At 45.8% G+C, this 12,508-nt stretch overlaps 1 protein-coding gene across 1 annotated transcript in view; it reads left to right on the top strand.

The window, feature by feature from the left end:
* Positions 1 to 448: 448 nt before the first annotated feature.
* TMEM71 (transmembrane protein 71) overlaps positions 449 to 12,508 on the top strand; it is a 221,687-nt gene continuing 209,627 nt past the window's right edge. The window contains exon 1 of the mRNA XM_085604903.1: positions 449 to 905. The gene's annotated coding sequence lies outside the window, so the exon portion shown is untranslated. The remainder of the gene's footprint in view (positions 906 to 12,508) is intronic.

Consider the following 12,508-nt stretch of genomic DNA (forward strand, 5'->3'; position numbering starts at 1 on the left):
GTCACTTATACCCGGCGGTATAGCTGACATTTTGCCCCCCCAAATGGAGTAAACGCCTCAGTAGACATCAGTTTGAGCTGTTGTTCTAATCCAGCCAGTAAGTGAATTCTTTCTCACGGGCAGACGTCTGATTGGTCAAAGTCTTGACTGTTTTCAAACGTCATCAGTGTAAGAAGCATCCACGGCGGCCTTCTTCCCATTGGCTAGTAATGCCTTTAGCTTTAGCATTATTCTGAGCTGTCGCCTGTTCTCCAGCAGGTTTCTGCTAAGTCGAGTAGCTGCAACTGGCTCAGGTCCAACAACAACCTCCTGCTGATTGTGCCATCTGTGGGATGAAACCCCTGCAGGAAGGGATCCTGTGGTGCAGACTGCAGCCACAGACCGCTGAGGAAACCGACCCAAAGTCTGAAGAAAGTCCTGCCACGGGGGCGCGTTTGAATAAAAACACTCTTTATCCAAGCTGGTCTGTTTCTTTATCTCTCGGCGGGTGAGGCTTCGGTGTGCACTGCTCTCGAAGGGTTTGCACTTCAGAACCAAACCCTTGAGAGCCGAGGCTGTTTCTGCAACAGGAAACGTGACCTCATGGGCTCCGGTGCCTCCTATCGCTCTGGCGGCTTTTGAAAGGAAACAAGAGGCTGCAGAGGGGAGCTGGCTGCGGTTCTCAAGCCCTCTGAGCTCAGCTGGCCGGTGCACGGGGCACCATCGCTCCCGCGAGATCTTTTATTCAGTCCAGCGCAGCTTCGAGAGGACTTTAGCACGAAGTCTGCGCAGAGGGAGTGTCTCGCGCAGGGACGCAGCCGAGAAAGCCTGCGCGCTACCTTTTCTTACGCATCAGTCCGATGAAGGGACCAGCTGGGTAAAAAACACCCATCACCAGAAGGACGTGACTGGAGATTCCATCAAAGGTAACGTGTGGCAACTGAGTTCACTGTCACTGACTGATGTTTGCATTTAGGAATGTCTCAGACTTTTGACTGATATGGAGAAAGTTTACTCTGCTGTCTGTCTTTCCTGCAGGAGCACAACCCGCTAAGTTATTTTGAGCATCCTTATTAGCATTAGAATAGAGGACCCTGCCGACACTCTTGTGGTGCTAACGTACCAGTGCCAGGTGGTACCCTACCACTAATGTGCTACCACTCCTACTGCAAAGTAGCATCAGGACAACAAACCCCTTTTAATTTGTGGCTGTTCAAGGTGATTGAGCCATGGAACTACCTGGTGTTATACTCTCATACCCAGGGCTTCAAGTGGGGCGAACAAAGTGGGGGATCTCAAAGGAATAGTGAAGTGTGTGGCTTAAACATAAAGTACATTTGTGTGATTCCCCTGGTGTGCCACCTCACCGGTGTTTGCGTTCCTCTTTGAGCTTTCTGAGATTGCATCCAGAAATATAACACAACAACTAACATACACTCAAAACCCAGACTGGACTATTGCCTTTGTCAATGCTTGAATTCTGAAATTGTGACAGTGTGAATTAAACAATAGTAAAGCCTGTGGAAGAGGTAGTGGTATCCAGAGTGTTTCAATCGCTACTGTTATATCCTGTGATATTCACTCTATGTTAAAGATGTATGCATGGATGTGATTTAGAGATTGCAGCTGAGACCCCTAGCTTGCCCCTTGCGAGCCCTGGCACTATCTTTGAGACTCCTGGCCTCAGAGGTGGCAAAATCATTGGCAGGAACACAGGGGCAGCTGTCCTTATGGACATTGGTTGGGGCCCCGCTTTCCTTATCGCCTGTCAATGTTTTCATTATACTAATAGTGAATAATATTATACTCTTAACTTTTAGTGTCATTAAAATAATGGAGCACAATTAGGTGCAATATGACTCTTCCTGTTATTATTATGTGTTCTTATATAGCGCTCAACTTACCCTTGGGCATCTTGGCGCTTGCATTGGGAACCCGTCCTGGTTTTTTCCCTGTGAGATAACCCGTACTGGGCATCCCCAAGGTGAAAGCCAGGCATCCCGCCGCGGGGGGGGCCGTTGTGGAGATTAAGCAAGCTTGTTGCGCAGAGCTGCATAGTGTGAACTCGTGCTTAGAGTGGGCACCGAAGCGAGAATTATCGAGTCCGTGGACAAATGGGCTCCGGACCCTGCTGCGTCGGGAATTGAACCCTGGTCCCGGGTCTGACCTCTGCTTCAGGGTATGCCTCCTCTAACCAGTGAGCTACACTTCTCCTGTCAGCTGAGGTATGCAATAAAAAGCTCTTACATGTGTGGTGCGTGCATGCTTGTGGGGGAGAGTGTGTTTATGTCAGACTGTTTGTGTGTGTGTATGTTTAAGCATGTGTGTGTGTAAGTGAAAGCAAATGTCAAATGGTGTGTGCTGTCGCTCCCACTACCCCAGGCTTTTTAGTGAATTGACGTCCATGCATGTGCACACATGTTCTCTCCACATCTTGTCTATCGGCATATCTCAACATCATCCTTTTCATCTTCAGCACCAGTAGCGGCTCGTGGAGGGAGTGCTGTGGGTGGTGAGGCGGTGAGGCGGGGGAGGGGCAGGGTGGGAGGTAGTAAACTCCGGCATACGGCCATGCAGGTATGTACATAAATAAACAATTCAAACGAATTACATTGCGCACGCTGCAACGCCAAATGGGGATGCAGCGTGGACAATGTAATTCTCTTTAATTATTTATTTATGTACTTACCTGCATTGGGCTGTATGCCAGAGTTTACTACCCCCCACCCTGTGCCTCCCCCGCCTCACTCCCTCCAGGAGCCGCTGCTGTTCAGCACACAATTTTCACTCTCTCCTAATTACTTCCTTGCATCTCCTTCACTTTCCCTTTCTCCAAACAAACAAATCACCCACTCACCCGTAAGCCTTATATTTTCTTTTGATTTTAACTTGTTAGTATTTTGACAACTGTTGTCATCCTCCCCACATATTTGCAGAGAAACACAATTGCAACTGGAATATGTGACCATTGCTCTGTGTGTTCTGCAGAGGGGCCAAGGATTGAATGACAGTGTATTCTGAATACCTTCTTGACCCACAGACAGGCACTGTGAGAAACTCACACTGCCTTCAGCCTCAACTCCGGGGCTCTCAATCGAGGTCCGTTACAAACACCCGGATGTGACTCAGTTCAAAAAATGCACTTTTCAAGATTAATATGCAACATGAAAAAAACCCAGAATCAAAGCATCCTGGAAATAGCTAATACTCTTGAGGAATGCAAAAATAAATAAAGCCTCTGAAATATAAACAGAGCTAAATCGCTGATGTGTTTTACATTCCATTGTTGAGAAATCCTTCAATGTTTTTGTCACTAAAGTTAAGGACGTGAATATAGGGCCCGGTTGTTTCAATGTCTGTTTTTAATTACTACCGTGTTTGAGGCTCCGAGAGACCCAGCCCACTTAAAGCCACGCTCTTCCCTGGTGGATCCACTTAACGACAGGCAGGGGTGGGCTTGCGTCACTTAACGACAGGCAGGGGTGGGCTTGCGTCACTTAACGACAGGCAGGGGTGGGCTTGCGTCACTTAACGACAGGCAGGGGTGGGCTTGCGTCACTTAACGACAGGCAGGGGTGGGCTTGCGACGCACCCAGTGCTTTAAATGGGCAGGTACTGAGTACCCACAATGCTTTAGTTTGAAAGGGAGAGTACCTGCACTTCTCAGCATTGCTGTAATACATTTAATGGGAGAGTACCGGCACTTCTCATAAGCAAGCAGGTATTCTAAATTGTGAGTGCCTGCACGTCTGTATCTCCATGTAAAATACTGGTCACACCTTCCCCCCTTGCTCTCGGGCACTAGTGCAAGCCTGGCCTTTGTCATCAACGCAGCACTAAAAAGCTCGCCTTTTGGTGCCTGCCGCCTCCATAGTTTCAGACACAGGCAAACACAGTGGACCTCCTTGTGAAGGCCTGGAAGCAGAAGGTGGGGCGGCCGTCTGCAGAGAAGGCAGGGAGCCTAAATGCGGCTTAAGGCTGTTAGGATAGTGTGCAGAGATTAACAGGTGTTACCTCAGCAGTGCCATCTGTCCCTGAGATAAACAAAAGGCTGCGAGAGCCCTGCAGACTGTTATTATTTACTTGATACAAGGATGTGGTTGGTGCAGCTGCTCACGTGACAGCAGGCCATATGATGGCCGAAGACATACCCTGGATATTCCATTACGTCAGTGTGAGTTGGTACCCCTACTTAAAATACCTTCTCTAAATTCCACTGTGAATGTACCTGACTTCAAACGCCAATCTTCATTAAACGATTCATCCTGGGCGGGCTGAGGCAGCTGATCCTGAGGTCTGTGTCTAACTTAAAAGACGAAAGGGATGATGCTGAGATATGCGGATAGACGAGAAGTGGAGAGAAATCTGTGTTTAACTTAAAGTCACACACTGGAACCGTGGCCCAAACTTTCAAAGTCGACATTGTAACTTTCACTAGTGAAAAACACACCTTTTATAGACACGAACGCGGGCCACAGGTTGTTGTGTGGGGAGCTCTATCAAAATATTGTCATTTACATATTAAAATCATTATTTCCTTCGCAGAGGAACTACACCTAGCCTTGAAACCTCTTTAGCGAAGCATTTCAGCTGCCCGATCTTCCCTCCGAAGAGAACTAAAGGAGAAATTAGCGCTTCCTTCACAAATTAAAGATTTCCTTAAAGCATCTACCTCTAAAGTTGGATTTGGTGGAGCCAGTGGCTGTCTCTATTATGTCTTGTTTTGGTTGCATGGCAACGGAAGGCCCCTTGAGTGTTCTGTCCTCTGTCAGCTGAAGGCGCTGAGCAGGTTCCAGATAGGAGTGAAGGAATTCTTTGCAGTGCTGCTTATCTGAAGGGCCTCTGAGGCTGGCATGCTTCCATCAGCCAGAGCAAGGATTTAAGGCACCAGCTGAACAATATAATAATCAGAGTACTGTGTCCCCCAAACTGGATTTGATTGCCCTACTGCAAGGCACGATCGGTATTGTGAGGCATCGACCGCAGGGATAAATGTAGGAAGATACCTGACAGTAGATACTTGTGCAACATCCCATCCCCGGCCAGTTGGAAACAGTGGAAGAAAAAGAGACACCTTTGCCATAAGTCAGTCAGTCAAACATCTTTATTTTGGCCACTGGGGCCATAAAAGCACATGAGATAAAAACACATTATATACAAAATATAGCAGCATCGTATGAAATATCAATTTTTGAATGGGTCTTTATATGTACATTTGTATCTGAAATCTTGAATTAGCAAATCCAACTCTTTTAAGTGCCCTCAGGCAGAGGGTTGTGCATTAAACATACAATGCATGTCCTCTACATTAGCCACACGGTTGAGGACAGTAAAGTGCATATGGACAGAGGACAATTTCATTCAAGTGTTTAAGGGAGCGCATAAATAATAAACGCTATATGAGAAGCTGTCCAAATGTGAAATAGAAATAACTATTTCCTTTAAAAAGTAATGTCTATACCAAGATGTAAATGACGGAATAAAATTCTATAAGTTATAAAACACCTTTAGCAATAAATATTTTACAAAAATGATAAATCAGCGGGACAATAGTTACATTCAGTCAGTTTAGGAGAGAGGGTACCTATCCCAGAGTGCCTAATAGATAGTGTTAGACTGCGGTTGTCCTATGGGGTCTTCTTTAAGATGGCTCTACGGGTACACCACATAGAGTACAAGTAACGTAAGATGGAAAATACAATAGGCATGTCAGTGTCGTACTTGAAAAGCCTAAAGACCTCAGAGCAGTGTCTATACCCCATGTTCCTACACAACTGTAGCAACCAGCGAGACCTATACGCACCGCCTCATTTATTCCAGCCCTATAGGACTGCAGCATTGTGAGGGGCAGTGGAAACCATGGGATTCTGGCCCAGAATGGTGTCCTATGCATAATCATTCATCAGGGTCATATGCTGGTCACGAGGCCTCTTTTGAGAACAAAGCATGTTCAGCATCAGCTGCAGTGACTCCTACTGATGTTACTTATGAAGATTAGTGGGGGACAAAAGGGATGTTAATCCAGGCCCAGAGAGTGAAGAGTGGGGGAGCAGAGTGATGGGCTGGGTTCTTTTGTGTCCCTGGAACATTGGGGTTTGCACTAGTCTGCCAGATCACTTCCACTGCACAGAAGAAACCCTCTGCTCCATTCCCAAAGGTTTGCAACCTTTAGTTAGGAGAAGATGCAGGCCACATTCATACTTCCCTGGTCACAACTAAGTACAAAAAGCTTTGCTTTTAGAGATGCAGAAGGAACTCCGCCCCAAGTTCCACAGAAATTGAATGAAAAGTTTGTTTTCTAAAATTAGTTTTTTTTTAAAACAGAGGAAAAACAAAATTCAGATGACAGTATTTTCTTTATAAAGAAAGATAAGACTTTAGCCCCAAAATTGGAAACATATTAGATTCCAGAATCAGGGGGCAGATTTACCAACCTTTCACTCAAGGCAGAGCAGTCTACTGTAACAAGGCAACTTGCCGTGCTGTATTGCGTGAAAAGCAGAGAGCAGAAATGTGCCATCTCTACTAAGATATAGTGCACTTCTGCTCGCTCTCAGCAGTGGTGCGCTTCAGGCAGTCACCGTGCAAGGATGCCTGCGTTTCAAGGAGAATTGTTTTTGTGCAGGAAGGTATGCCTTCCTGCACAAAAACAATATCTCGAGGCATTTTCCTCTTGCGATGTGTGCTGCACATTGCAGCACACGTAGAAAGAGGAAATAACGAGAAGAAAAAAGATTTTCCTCCTCGTTACGCCATCCTCTGGGAGGCATAGCGATTTCATGGAATGCCAGGTTTACAAACCTTTGTAAACCTGGGATTGCGTGAAATCCATGGGTGGATGCATGGGGACGCCCATGTTCCTCCTATGGAACGCCTCCCAGAATGAAATGTAACACAATGCAGCGCAAGCCACTACATTGCGTAACATTTATTTTTTTACAAAGCCTCACAAGGCTTCGCAAATTGCCCCTTGCATGGCTTTGTAAATCTCTACAAGCTTTTTGCATCATGGATGCGCCACAAAAGTGGTGCAACCATGAAGCAAAATGTTAGTCAATCTAGCCAAGGATAATTTGCGTGCAGGACTTTAGATGGATTTCATAGCGATCCTTTACAATAGAAAGAAGAAAAATTGTATAATTCTTGCCTAATTTATTTGTAGACTAAATTAAATATTAGACGATTTTTATCAATTTTTTAATTTTTTTGTTTGCTAAAGTTCTAAAAAGAATTGGCAGAATTGTATTTATGTCTGATAGGGTAAAATCTGAAAAATGGGAATAAAGCACTTGAAAATCTGTTGAGATGAACATGCATAACACTTACATTGTTCCACAACCTCTATAAACGGCCAATAGAAATGTTAATAAAAAGTAATAATCCGATTTGCATAGCACATACCATAAAACATATTTGCCCATCTGGGCTCCAGGAAGATAATACTCATGGGAATAATCATTACTTTATCAAGCTATGAATGCTGAATGGCTGAGTTGCCATTACAAGGTTCTCATCTTGTGGACGAAAGGTAACGCACTGATGGCTCTAACAGACAGCTCACCCATATGAGCTTTATTAGTAACTTCGGATTCTGTTGCACATGGGTCACCCAGTCTTTGGACCTTTTTTGAGGGTGAGTCTCATTACCTCGGTCTCACTCACAATAATTTCAAGGTAAATTGGATTGAGCGTGTTTAACACCAGTGTCCACCTTTTAAGATGAGGCCGCTATGGCGCAGCTACAGTAAGGGGAACTGGGCTGGTTACACGTGAACATGTCTGTGGGCTTCATGTGAGAATCTAACATTGTGCGCAGCCTGATAGCTGCACATAGGTTACATGACAGTGGCTGTTTGAAACTGCAAGCATGTCCTGTCAAAATAGCGCCATTTTACAGGCCTAAACCTGCCTTTTAGATATTGATAGGTCACCCCTTCTAAGTAGGCCTTGTTGCCCATGAAGATAGGATGTATGATATTTAATAGTAGGATATTTCGATATTTATGTTGAATATGGCCTTACAGCGAAATATCCCCAAAATGTATTTTCAGCAAGACGGGTTGCTTCCATAGGGAAACATTAAGCTACATTGTTGTATTTATTAAATGCTGAATTCATAATGGTAGCAGATAGAAAAATAATTAATGGACTAATTTTTATAGTTATTCCAACTCAAATTTGATGCTTAAATCAAATTATGTCTATCTATTAAGCAAAAGGCACGTTAAAAAAGTTAGCATATTTCTGCTTAAAGTTTGTAAGCATTCAACTGTAACCTGGCAGCTGGATGACTCCCTTGTGGTAAGATGTGGATTGCTCCCAGACAGTATACAAAGAGCTTGGGTGGGGAGAGATGTTTTTGTTCCATTCGCAGAATAGCCTGGGACTTGTGACCAGTCCTTTCCTGAGCTTCAACAAATTGCTATCCGGTCACTAGCAGATATAGCTTACATCTAAGCATAGCTCCCTTTTATCTTCCTTGACATTTTGGCCCCAAAACCAGTGGCAGGAGGAAACTGCCCCAGAACCGGCTTGATGTGACCACAAGGGAGGGTTTGCTCATTATCATAGCCACAGTTGAGAGTGGCCACAGGAACACTGACCAGGGCAAGAAGGGTTCTGCCATATTGCATTGTCCTAAAATACAGCAGGAGAGTTGGGACTTGGGCGGGGGGTTGAGGTGGCATCCTAGGATTGGCCAGGCATGCTTGCCATATAGAACTTCCCACCAACACTTATAAACCCTTGCACATTAGAGAGAGAGTGAGCAAGACCGTGGACGGCGAGAACACGAGAATCATGAATAGCATAGCTGGAAGAAGAAGCCACCTGATGCGCCTGATGGACTAAGGACTTCGCCTATACCTGACACCCAGGACTAGATGGGTCTCCTGAAGACCAGTGGCACTGGCCCCTATATGCCCTTGAGTATGAGTTGGGGAAAGATCTTGTCTCCGCTACCACCCCAAGTGCCCTGCAAGACAGCCAGGAGGCTCTGAGGTTTGGGAGTGTGGGCAAGAGGGTGTTCTGTGGACTGGTAGGAGAGGGGCTGTGCAGGAATCCCACTCCAGCAGAAAAGGAGCACCAGGAGCAAGGAGAAGAGCAGACTGGCACAGGAAACCTGTGAAATCAGTTCCCCACAAAATAAACTCTGTAGATGTTAGGAGGTCTGTTAAAATGCTCATATTTGCTAGAGCGCACCACGAGAAGTAAAATGAGCCAAGGAGCAAGATAATTGGCCCAACTGGCCCCACTTATGACCCTGAAAGGATTTGGCCAATTAAACCTGCCTTTTTGGAGAAACAGAGCTAGTAGTACTCTGGTGATACTTCATAAAAATTCCCCGGCATAGGCCAGAGTCTGGGAGTCAGCAATGGTCATGTACTGAATTAACCCAGGGTGGGAATGATTGTTTGGGCCCCCTCACCAGAATCATTCTCAGCCCGGGGACCCCACTTTCCTGAGCCCACTGCAAGAGGAATGCCAGGCCTCGCAACGCAAACATTACCTGGTGAGCAAAGAGAGGGTCCCGGGACTCTATCCCAGGGCGCAAAAGACAGCCGAGTGCCAGGGGCAGATGCACCCAGCTTTAAGTCCTCCCGTCCATGCTCCACTTGGCAGGAATACTCTTTTGGCTCCCATCTGCTGAGGACAGCGGGAGCTGAAAACACGTAATGCCAGCTCCTGCTGAATGCAGGGAGCCAGTAGTCCTGTAGAGGCCTTGAAGCTCCCCCTGCAGGCTCCCAACAGCTCGACAGTGTGTGGGTGTCCCAGGTTGGACTGAGGCACCTGTGAAGATCCAAGTAAGGCAATATCAAAACAAAAGAAGGACCACATTGAGAGAAAAAGCGGCACAAGTTGCTCATTTAGTATGCACTGCTCCCGGCCTGGGAGCTCCACATAATGCCCCCAAGAGGGCTAATTGGAATATTTCCCTTCCCTTGTGGTGCCTCAAACTTGATGGAGGCACCACCAACACAATTTGTAAGTGTTGTTGGGGGCTACATGGAGTGCAGCAGCCCCCCCAGGAGTGATGTCGAAAACAATAACTTTATGTCACCCAGGCCACAGCATGCATGACCATGTAGACTTTGTACTAGTACTTAGCCTTCCTGGATTTGGGGCTTGGTGTTTTAAAGCTCAGGAGTTGGGGGCCTCTAGTGGTTGATCCTATTGCTGCATGCTATGTGCCCAACGTTTGTAAAGTACAGACTCACACACATTTAATGTTGCTTTGAATAAAAAAGGCTTTATTGACAATTTTGTTGATGAACAATGCAATGCTCATTGATAACGAATACATTTAAATATAATTAATGAATTATTTGGTTTTAATTGTGCATCCTAGTTTGTGAATGGTGCCCTAGTGACCCCTTGGGAAAGCCAGATAGGCTTGCTGTATATCTTTGACAAAAGTTAAGTATCTTTAAAGATTCTGTACTATTGAAGGCTTGGTATTATCAATTGTAAAAAAGTGGGTTAATAACAGGGATAGATGTTAGTCAACCTCTAGGAATAAGACCAAAAACTTGTTAGGGTAAATCAGTAACCAGGGACAGGACCCATTCCAGCAGAGGCCAACAACAGGGTCCAGTTCAGGTGCAGATGATACTGGCCAGCTTGGCACTCCAGGAAGAAGGCCTCTTGCAACTGTTGTGTTCCTCTAGCCACCCAGGAGGTCAGCCAACTGACCCTTTGAGTCCAATTGTTTGTCGTGGGTATGATATGATACAAACAAGATTTATGAGAGCGCAACAAATGCCCTTAGGCATGAAGCCGCTGAAGTCCTGCGATGCCGCTCCGCGACATGCTGGTTCCAAAAGGTGCCAATGAAACTAGATCTCCCTACAAAATGAAAAGGCAGGTCTTTAAGGCCTTCCTGAAGGGAGGATGCAGCTTCGGACACGGAAGGTGATGAGGAAGCTCATTCCAGAGCCTTGCTGCCACAGCCGAGAAAGCTCTGCCTTCCCACCTCTTTTTCTGAACTCTGAGTACAGTTACCCAATGTGATGAGCGGAGCAAAGATTTCTCTTAGGAGTGTACCATTGAAACATGGTTTTGATTCCATCAGGATTGACCTTGTAAAAAGCCTTATGCACAATACAGAGGGCCTTGAACATAATGTGCATTTTTTACTGGAAGTCAGTGCAGTTCATGCAGTCTTTCGGACACCAACTGACGTTTAGGGATATCCAAGGTTAGCCTTGCCACCACATTCTGCACTAGTTGCAGTTTTCCTTGAGGCATCTTTCGGGTCTCCAGATAAAGTTTAGTGCAATAGTCAATCCTTGATGAGACAAGCGTAAGGGCTACTTGTCTATGTGCCGGTAAAGAAACAGATGGAAAGACTTTCCTAAGTATTTTGATGATCTAATAGCAGGATGTCACAGTGCAATTGATCTGCCAGTCCAGTGTCAACTCGCTATCCAGGATAACACCTGGAGTCTTTGCTTTGTCCATTGGAATAAGTAAGATACCCAACATATCGGGCCACAAATTCCTGTTCCAAAGGGTGGATTGGCTTCCAAAGAGAAGCACCTCTTTCTTCTCACCATTTAGTTTCAGATAGTCCTTGCCCATCCACCTGGCCACTGTCATCATGCAGTTGAAATTCGTTGCAAAGGCAACTGTGTCTTTCGAAATCTTCACGATTATCTCAGTGTCAGCATACAAATCAGACTGAATTCTGAAAGAGAGTATCAGCTGCCAGGTGGGGAGACATAAAGATTAAATTGTGTGGGGCTCAGGGATGAACCTTGCAGTACAGCACATGCAAGGAGAATAGGTCTGATTGGAACTGATTCATGGTCAACCTCTGAGATCTATCTGTAAGAAATGAGGTCCGCAGTTTCAGAGCCCTGATTCCCAAATCCTGTAGGCGTTCGGTCAGCAGGGTTGGGGAAATGGTATCAAAGTCAGCGGAAAGATCCAAAAGGATCAAGTCCTTGGCCTACCCTGGTTGACTAGGCGTCTGATGCTATCTGTAGCAGATAACACTGCTGTTACTGTTCCACAATATCCTTTTGAAACCAAACTGTGATACGTTCAGCAGACTCTGTTCCTCCACATGAGCCATCAGGTGAAGGTTGAGGTGTTTCTCCAGAATCTTAGCTGGGGCCGAGAGTAGACAGATAGGACCATAGTTCTTGAGGTCATTGGGATAAACATTTGGCTTCTTCAGAAGTGGCTTCACCAGTTGAAGTGGGACAGTGTCCAACCCTTCAAACTCTCCACACAAGTCTCCAGCAGCAGGTCCAGTGGACTAGAATGTGTTCTGGTGAGCTGTGGGTGAAGTGCCACTTTTGTAGGATTTACTTTTGCCAGTGGGTGGAGGTGATTTCTGGGCACTCCCGAACCATTGCGGAACAAGTTCCCAAGGACAAACTTTTCCACTTTTGCTGCACATCCTGTTTGCTTTACTGCAAACTATTCAACAGTGCACTATTCCGAGCAAATCCAACATGGCAGAATCTATTATTTTGCTCCTGAAGGGAGCGTGTGTGCCAGCCAATGTTATGTGTAGAGAAAT

This window comes from Triturus cristatus, chromosome 5_1 (assembly GCF_964204655.1).
Source record: "Triturus cristatus chromosome 5_1, aTriCri1.1, whole genome shotgun sequence".
NCBI classification, from domain to species: domain Eukaryota; kingdom Metazoa; phylum Chordata; class Amphibia; order Caudata; family Salamandridae; genus Triturus; species Triturus cristatus.